The sequence below is a fragment of the Branchiostoma floridae genome, chromosome 10 (genome assembly GCF_000003815.2).
Source record: "Branchiostoma floridae strain S238N-H82 chromosome 10, Bfl_VNyyK, whole genome shotgun sequence".
NCBI classification, from domain to species: Eukaryota; Metazoa; Chordata; class Leptocardii; order Amphioxiformes; family Branchiostomatidae; genus Branchiostoma; species Branchiostoma floridae.
The window spans coordinates 11,726,521-11,735,660 of record NC_049988.1 but is presented as its reverse complement, the minus strand read 5'-3'; positions in this window follow the sequence as shown (position 1 = coordinate 11,735,660).

The following is a 9,140-nucleotide window of genomic DNA, read 5'->3' as shown; positions in this document are numbered from 1 at the left end:
CCCTGAGCAAAAGCCGAAAGACTTGCAAAACAAAGGACATCACGCAAAGCTAGCAAAGCAAAAAGAGCTGAACAAGAATCTTCACAAGAAAAAACGCAACGACAGAGGAAAAACTGTGATAGAGTGAGAAAAACATTGGCTACAAAATATGTTAGAGAACATAGCATAGACTATACCAGTGAACAATACAAATCAGACTTTCCTGCATTTCATTGCTATATAAAACAGCAGCCAAAGTACTACTGTAGCATATGTAGACAATTGTTATTTCATGACCAAGTGCGAAACTGCAACAATGCTGTCATAGACAAAATAGTCAATGATATTTCTGGTCAACATCATCTCTGTTCAAAGTGTTTGATTTGTCTTGAAAAAGACAAACCCATACCCAATGCTTGGACTAACAATATGGATCCAGGTGACATTCCATCATGCCTGAAACAACTCAGTAGAATGGAAACAAGACTTGTCAGTTTGAAATACACCTTCATCAAGTTAATTGTATTACCAGGTGGACAATTTGGTGAACAAGGTCAAGCCATAAGTTTCCCTACCAACATTGAAACTACTTGCCAACTGTTACCACATAGCCAAGATACAGCTGGGCTAGTAATAGTACACCCTTGTCAGACAAATGAAAGTAAAACACAAAGAACAGACCCACAACACATTGTACGATTTTCCAAAATGCATGAAGCTCTTACATGGCTGGTAACGCATAATCATCTATATTCACATGTGAACATAGCTACCTTTGAAAACTGGGTAAAAAAGTCAAGTGAATTCAATCCAATGATCACAGACGCCAATGAACCAGACTTCTCAAGTGCACCTTCTACTGTCCAAGAACTCTCAGCTTTTCCCTGTAACTACATTAATCCAAATGTCCAGTTACAATCTCTGTTGCAGAATGTAACAGACAATGTCCCAGTGATATCACTACCACGTGAAACATCACCACCACAAAGCATATTTAAAGAGACTGATCTTGAGGAACACTGTTTTCCACAGTTATACCCATATGGTAAAAATGGCTTCAAACAGACGCGTGATGTACAACTAACAGACTTACAGTACTTCCAATCACGTTTGCTCAATATCAATGATTGCTGGAGAAAAAACATCCCATGGCTCTTCTTTGCCTTGAACTCGTATGAAATCAAGAAATTGTACAGTCAGATATCCATTGTATGTAGAATGCAAAAGCAGAGTAATGTTAGATCACAATCCATAGCACAGCCACTAACAGCAGGCGATCTGCATCATGAAATTGATCAACATGTTGAAAGCACATCATACACTTTTATGAAGAATATACGTGGAACAGCAGCTTACTTCAAGGACCAACTGCTAAACTTGCTAGCAAAAATAAACACTATTGGACCACCAACATGGTTTGTCACTGTGTCTGCTAATGATTTAAACTGGCCAGAATTGTTCATGACCCTGAATCCTGACCTGACCTATGAAGAAGCTAAAGCATTACCACAACAAGACAAATGGAACCTAATGAGATCAGACCCTGTCATGTGTGCGATACACTTTAATAGACGCACTGATGCACTTCTACGCTTCATACTGAAGAGTCCACAACATCCCATTGGTAGAATCAAAGATCACTGGATTCGTGTGGAATTCCAATTAAGAGGTTCTCCACAGTGAAATTTCTGTCACGAAGAAAGAACGACAATGCACATCCGGGACCTCTTCCCGCCTTTGGCTGTGGTCTCGCACCGGAGTTTCTTTTACGATTTTTATATCCGGCACACAGCGCACACAAGGGATACAATTCCGCCCACAAAAGTACGCCGGAAAATCCAATTATACCAGTGAACAAAGGTTTCCAGCCAACTTCCCATAGATTTTAGATATAAACTTCTAGTTTAATAATGATGCACATTTTACTGGAACACAACATGAAATTTTGAGGTAGTCCTTCCAAATGCGCCCCGGCCAGCTTTTTTTAAAAGCTTTCTTGTTACTTCTGTGGTGGCAATTGATGGCGAGTAATCGGGGGAAAATGACCACAAAAACCTCAGCACGATGCGACTGACCAGAACTGTAGTGGGGAGGGGGGTGCCGACACGCGACGCCGATTTTGCCACGGCTGCGTCGACCGGTCACGTCTCTCTAGCCGATAGCGGACTATAGAAATTATTATTATTAGCTTTTTTTTTTACAAATGATAAACTTCTGCTGATTTTCTGGAGATCGTACAAAACTTCCACGATCTTTCTAATTCTATATCATTAGCGCCGATTTTGGCTCACAGAGGCCCACCATTTTCGAGACGATGAGGCGATGTCGAAGCGATGACGGTCCCTCGTCCAAGACACCTGTCAATCTGTCTGCCCCCTGCCCACCAGGCGGTCCTTAATTTAAGCCTCGCTTAAGCCCTGCACGCTCGAGCAGATGTCACGATTTCTGGGAAGAACAATGACTTGCAGTACCTGTCCCTCCCACCTGGCGGTCATGCTCGTGATCAATAAGCGGACGGGTTTAGCTGTAACCTTTGCATGTTCTTCATAGAGCGGACATCCTGCACTTCAATAGAAAACTTAACGCCAACTTGTCTACAATTAAACTTGAAAAGGCTTCCGAGAACCGACGGAAGACGCACGTTAGACTATAGATATTAATACCTCGGTGACGTCTGGTCTTATTTTGTAGTGAGGATGGGCACGAACTAATCGGGAAATGGAAAACAACATTAAAATGAAGAGCGCAGCAAAACCTTAAAAGACGCAAAATTGCTTCAATTTGTTGGAGACCATTAATATCAACACGGAAGATCCGTCCAGTAAAGCTAAAGTCTATATTTACACAAAGGGGCCCGGCACTCACGCACACACACACACACGCGCGTACACACGCACACGCACACACACACGCACATACATCCTCACACAAAGGTGTGTGCAGTTCCAATTATGTATGTTTTTCGCTTGAATCTATATTTTTGCACTTAAAAATGTTTTAATGAAATATTGCCAAAATGATAGTTTTATGGCTCTGAGAAAGGAATCGTGGCCATCAGGCGCACGAAAACTTCGTTCATGAGAGGCCCAGGTGCATTTACCCGACCGTGACGCAAGGCTCGAGTTTTTGTCTCACCTGAAGTCAGGTGTGCCGATACGTACAGTTTTACATGGGAAATGTGCTGTAAACACCTGTCTTATCCAAATGGCATCTCACCTGCGGATGTTCGGGTCAGACAGACAGGTGTACCGCTACAGGTGACTGGGTTTCAGGGATTCGTCTTTTGTATCTGCGTGTTTTCGTGTTTCTGGCCTTAACAATACCTTTCATCAGGGCTGTTGAGTGCACACGCGACTGTCTATCAACACATTGTCAGGTCCAACAACACCGAGAATCCTATTCACATACACACACACACACACACATACACACACACACACACACACACACACACACACACACACACACATACGCACACACGCGCGCGACACACACACACACAGACAAACACACACACATAAATTCAGGTCAGGTTTAACACGACCGGGAATCCTATTCAAGTCTGAAGTCTCAAGTCTCTCTCTCTCTCTCTCTCTCTCTCTCTCTCTCTCTCTCTCTCTCTCTCTCTCTCTCTCTCTCTCTCTCACTCTCTCACTCTCTCTCTCTCTCTCTCTCTCTCGCGCGAGATTGTGATGTAGACACTACCTAATCCAAACAATAAGTCAGTTCGCCCTTACACAAAGTGTAATTAGCGAAGTACAAAAATTAGCCGTTATGCCAATAATCAACAACAACTGCAAAATTAACAGAAGATAAGCTCATTAAAAGAATTTGTTTGAACCACATTTGCGGTACGAGGATTACATGCGGCGTTCGTTGTTACGGGTTCATGTTCCCATAACAAAAGGAACAGGAAGAAACCGTAAGATAACGAAAGTAGGTTAGTTGTTTTGTGTGATACTTTACTGAAGATCGCAGGACGTGGAAGAATTATTATGCTGATTGTATTGCTGCCCCTACGGCCGGCGAGGCTGCGGGACTGGTGAGGTGAGGTTTGAGGTGAGGATACTTTGCAGTTATGTTCCATTCATTGATTCGCTCGTTCCACTAGCCCTTTACGGATTGGTGTAAACTTTTGACTTGAACAACCGTAGTACCTTAGGTCGGATATGAATATGCGGCAACCACGCACAACTTCTTTGTATACTTGTACTTTGCACCTCCCCAAAGTCATAGACTGGCTGGCAGCAGTGGCACTTTGAGGAAGGGCAAAGAAACGTGCGCTGCGACACACTGACCCAAATCAGACCCACACGTCTGCTTGGAGACTATATTTAGGTGGAGGCGGGGGCTCGGCAGGAGACCGTAACTTTGCACCTTTTCAATCCCCGACAAATTACGTCAGTTTTCTCCGAAGCCAGGATGTTTGGTGTAATTGGATTGTCTGTGCGCCCATCTCCATTCAAGTTCGCTCATCTGTCAAACACGATCACCTGTACCCCCGGAGTCACGGATCACCGCGCCCCGCGGTATAAATCCACACGCAGTGCGCGGCGGCTGGGAGAGTTTGGCTCACAGAGGCCCACCATTTTCATGGCGAGAAAGTTTCTTTTTGACGCGTGCTGCGCTCCGTCCTTGGGCCATTACCGTAAGTTTACGTACCCACTAGTAATTGCAAACCGCAACAGTGTTCCCTTCTATTCAATGACAATTCTAGCAGTTTTTCTAGTGGGCCCACGACGACGTCGTTTATAATTTTCTGGCACGGAAGCCCTGACACTCTGATCGCGGCGCATTTGGGTATTTCCACTTGAAACACCATAGCATTGAAAGAGGACGTTCCGTCCATCAATATGTTGCGTCCTTCCCACAGCGCACCTTAATGATCCTCTACTGAAGATTCTCTTAATAATTACCAGAAAGTCTCCTTTCAAAGAAATAAATAGTTTTATAACGTTGTCAATCGTACTGGCGTCCCCTAGAAGACCTCCAGTAGCCTGGTTTCGTCTTGTCAATTTTTCTTTGCCAGCCGAAAGGGGGGGCGCGCGCCGGGTATAATAATAAGCACGGTACGGACCATGCTGGGGTAAAGAAGGGAAGGGTCGAATACCTTGTTTATCAAGACTCTTCTAATATATATGCAAATGGTGGAGCAGGCCTCCAGCCTGCCATGGGGCATCGAGTCTTGTCAACTTGGCATTAATCTGGCTGTCAAATACCGCTACTCTAGGTTCAGCACGTTATGCCATTTACAAGATGCTACTGTCGCAAATCATAGACACGTGTATAAATCACCTAATCATTAAAGTGATGGTACTGATGACGTAATACTCATTAACGTTTCTGTAATAATCAGTCATACCATTAAATGGAGAACGTAAAATTTCAGCCTGTTTTTTTTACTACTGTTGCTAACTAGACTCTTGAACAAATCACCGAATTAAAGTTAAGATAGTGCTGATGACGTAATACTCATTGTTTAACTTTAGGTACGGTAATAACGTCAGTTATGACATTAACCTACGAATACAAAGTTGAAAAGATCAATGCAATTCATTGCACGCACACACACAGACGCAGATAGAGCGAATTTCAACACACACATGTCGGGCAGACCCTGTGCGTGCGCGTTGTAGTGCGCGCAGTGTGTGTGTGTGCGCGTGTGTGTGTGTGTGTGTGTGTGTGTGTGTGTGTGTGTGTGTGTTTTGTCTACGTCTGGGTGATGTGATTGTGCATCTGTCTGGATGAATTCATTAACAATCTTTTATGAGAAGCGGATGAGATATGATGACCGTCTTTCATGTGGCCTTGAACTTTTCAATTTGTCATTGATCTGGCTGTAAAATGCAGCTCCGCCAGGTTCAGCCACTATGGATAACCAAATACAACTACTCTAGGTTTCGCCCAGGCCTTTTGCTATTTACAGCGGAGTACGATCCCTGTTCATACACTTGCGAATGAATTACAAACTAAATGATCATGGTTACGACGTATAACTCACTGTTAAACGTCAGTTGATACCAATTATTATATAAACAGACCGGAATGCAAAATCAATTATAGCCGTATAATTGATCCCTACCCACACACGCACACAGTACCAGCAAAAACACGCACACACTACAGTCAAAATTCACACACACACACGGTGACCAGTAAACCAGGTCTAGTTGGTGCCGATGTTTGGAGCGGGGTGACGCTAGGATACCTTGTGCTGTGGTTTTGTGTTGAAGAAGGAGTTTGTAATGCACAGATCATGGATAGTGCAGAAATCAAGCAGACGTTACCCATTGAATTAGTACCCACCCTCTTGAAATTGAGAGAGGGCGGTACAAGAAGCTACCTGTATTTAAAAGAACGTGCAAACAGTGCACGTCAAACATGGTGGAAGACGAAACACATTTTATGTCAAACTGCTCTTTCTATGATCACGAAAGAAAAGAGCTGTTTGAAGAGGCCACCAAATTCCATCCAAACTTCTTAACATTCACCGACAAAAAGAAAACAATTTTCCTTCTAACTTCACAAAACCCACACATAATAGAAAAGGTGGGATCTTTCGTCTTCCACTGTCTTCGAAAAAGGAGTCGAACCCAATAACCCAGGATCTAGAGTTAGCTTTTACTAGTTTTAGACTAGAGTAGACACCTTTGATATTGTTTTTGCTTTGTCTGAATCTCTCATGTTACCTGCAATTAGCCCACGGGCAAGAATTTGCAATAAACTTTATTATTATTCATATTGCCAACACCAAATTTTCCGAGGCAATTCGGTCAGGAGTCATAATCACAGCCCACGCGGGCATTGAAGTCGCCCAGTAATAGGAGCTTTTCCTGCATGGGTATACCTTGAATGGTAGTCTGGAGTTGGCAGTAGAACTCATCCTTGGTTTCTTCTTGTGAACACAGTGTTGGAGCATACACACTCACAAGGTTCAAGGGCCCATTTTCTGTGAGAAGCCGGAGTGTGAGAATTCACTCTGTACCCTTTTCTCTCGGTTCAATTGAGTCTAATAGAGAGTTATTGATGACAAATCCTACACCATGCTGTCTGGTTTCCTGTTAGGCTTTCCCCTGCCAGATGAATGTGTAGTCACTTTCTCGCAAGGTCCCTGAGTCTGCCAGACGGATTTCTTGTAGGATGGCAATGTCTACATTAAGTCTCAGGAGTTCATTGTTAATCACAGTTGTTTTACTTGTCACTTATTTCATGGGGGTCATCAGACAGTCCTGGAGTCATTGTTCGCACATTCCAACAACCAATTCTGAGCGTTTGTTTCTTTCCTTTGGTCTTGGGTACAATGGGTACAGTTCGTTTTCCAGGCTCTTAGAGCCCTAAGCCCAGCGCACCCTTCAAGGCAGGCGGATTGTGGTGGGGCAACACCCTACTGGCTGGGGACTGCCCAGTTTAAGGCGGGCGGTAGCTGCCCAATGAGACGCAATGATCTCTCCCACTACTCTCCAAGCAGCGGTTGTGTCGCGTTTCCGACTACTACTATATCTACGCGACTCAACCTCTGCTTGGAGAGTAGCCCCTGGCACCCTACTCTACGCCAATCGAGTAGAAGTTACGCTTAGTTACGCTTATGATATTGATTATGTAGTAGCAGTTGTTCAAAAGTGTAAGATCGTCTTTATTTCTTCTAAATGAGATTATAAGTATACAATGCTTCACACCAAAGCATGGTTTGTAGCGTCCAGATCGCTAACAGATATGCCTGTGCGTGACTTCTTCAACACTGATAATGATCTGGTAAACAAACATTCATGCCATGAATATTTGTGCGCAGGCTGTTACGGGCAAGATAATGGCCATGGTCATGGTCATGGCCATAGGACAAAATAGTAAACATCTGCGACCTGCATACCGCTACTGTAGCATATCTCCCGCTCGGTTCTGCTTTTGTATCTTGTGATGTTTACATAAATAAGCGCGGTACGGACCATGCTGGGGTAACGGTAAAGAAGGAAGGGTCAAATACCTTGTTTATCAAGACTCTTCTAATATATATGCAAATGTAGCCTCCTTCACCGGCCTCTCTGGGAACCTTGGCAATTTGGGGGGGGGGGGGCGTTAGGTCTATTCGCGATTTTTAACCGGGAATACGCCGGGAAAGGAATATATGCCGGGAAAGGAATATACACCGGAAAGCTTGTACGGGCTAGGCGAAATCGGCTTCCTACCATGGGGTATCGAGTTTTGATACACGATAGCAACACGTTTCGATTAGATCTACTTCTCATTTAATTCTAACAGTTTCTTTATCATACTTGGTTACATTTATGATATTGATAATGAATTAGAAGCAATCTAAAGTGGTAATATCGTTATAAATTATCGTTATATATCGTTATATTTGTTATAAATGAGATACTATGCGTAACACTGAATGAACTTGCATTTTCTCCTTGCCTTGTTTTCAATGTCAAGATCCAACATATCTGCCTGTAAGTGACTTCTTCTGCTGTGATAATGATCTGTTGAACAAACGGCCGTGCCATGAATATCAGTGCATCGTGCCACGGACCATGCCGTGCAGCTCACTTGTCATCCGTACTCAAAGTATAGTACGGAATTCTTCTTGTGCTGCAGTACTGTACAACGTAATTCTGTTCAAGCATCTTATGTTCATATCTTCAGCAGATATATGAGGGTAACCATCACAATTTCGGTAATTTCAACACTATTCCTCATATTTCTACTGAGGTAATCAAAGCAAAATACTACAGAAGAGTTAGTTCTTTCAACTTCTTTGTATCAGTTTTGTTGTGGAATACGGTCTGAAACCTCCATAGCAACAGCCTTAGCAACGGCCTTAGCCACGATATACACCTTTCTCACGCGGCGGCCATGATAGATCGAAGAAGAGGTCAATGAGGCAAACAGACAAAGCTTATTTCTAAAATCAGGTCCCATTTAGTTTTCCCCCAAACCACACAAATTTTCATGATATAAGATAGAATAATAAATATTACAAGAAGTGTTTTGCACCGAAAGATGTAGCAATTTAGACTAGTGTAGACTGACCCCATAGTCCCTTAAGAGATGCACAATAAAAACATAATAATGCAAATTTTTAACGAATTTGCAGCCATTCACATCATGGTCGATTTCCTAATTGTCAGGCTACCATTGGTCGAACTGCTAATTATGATGGACAG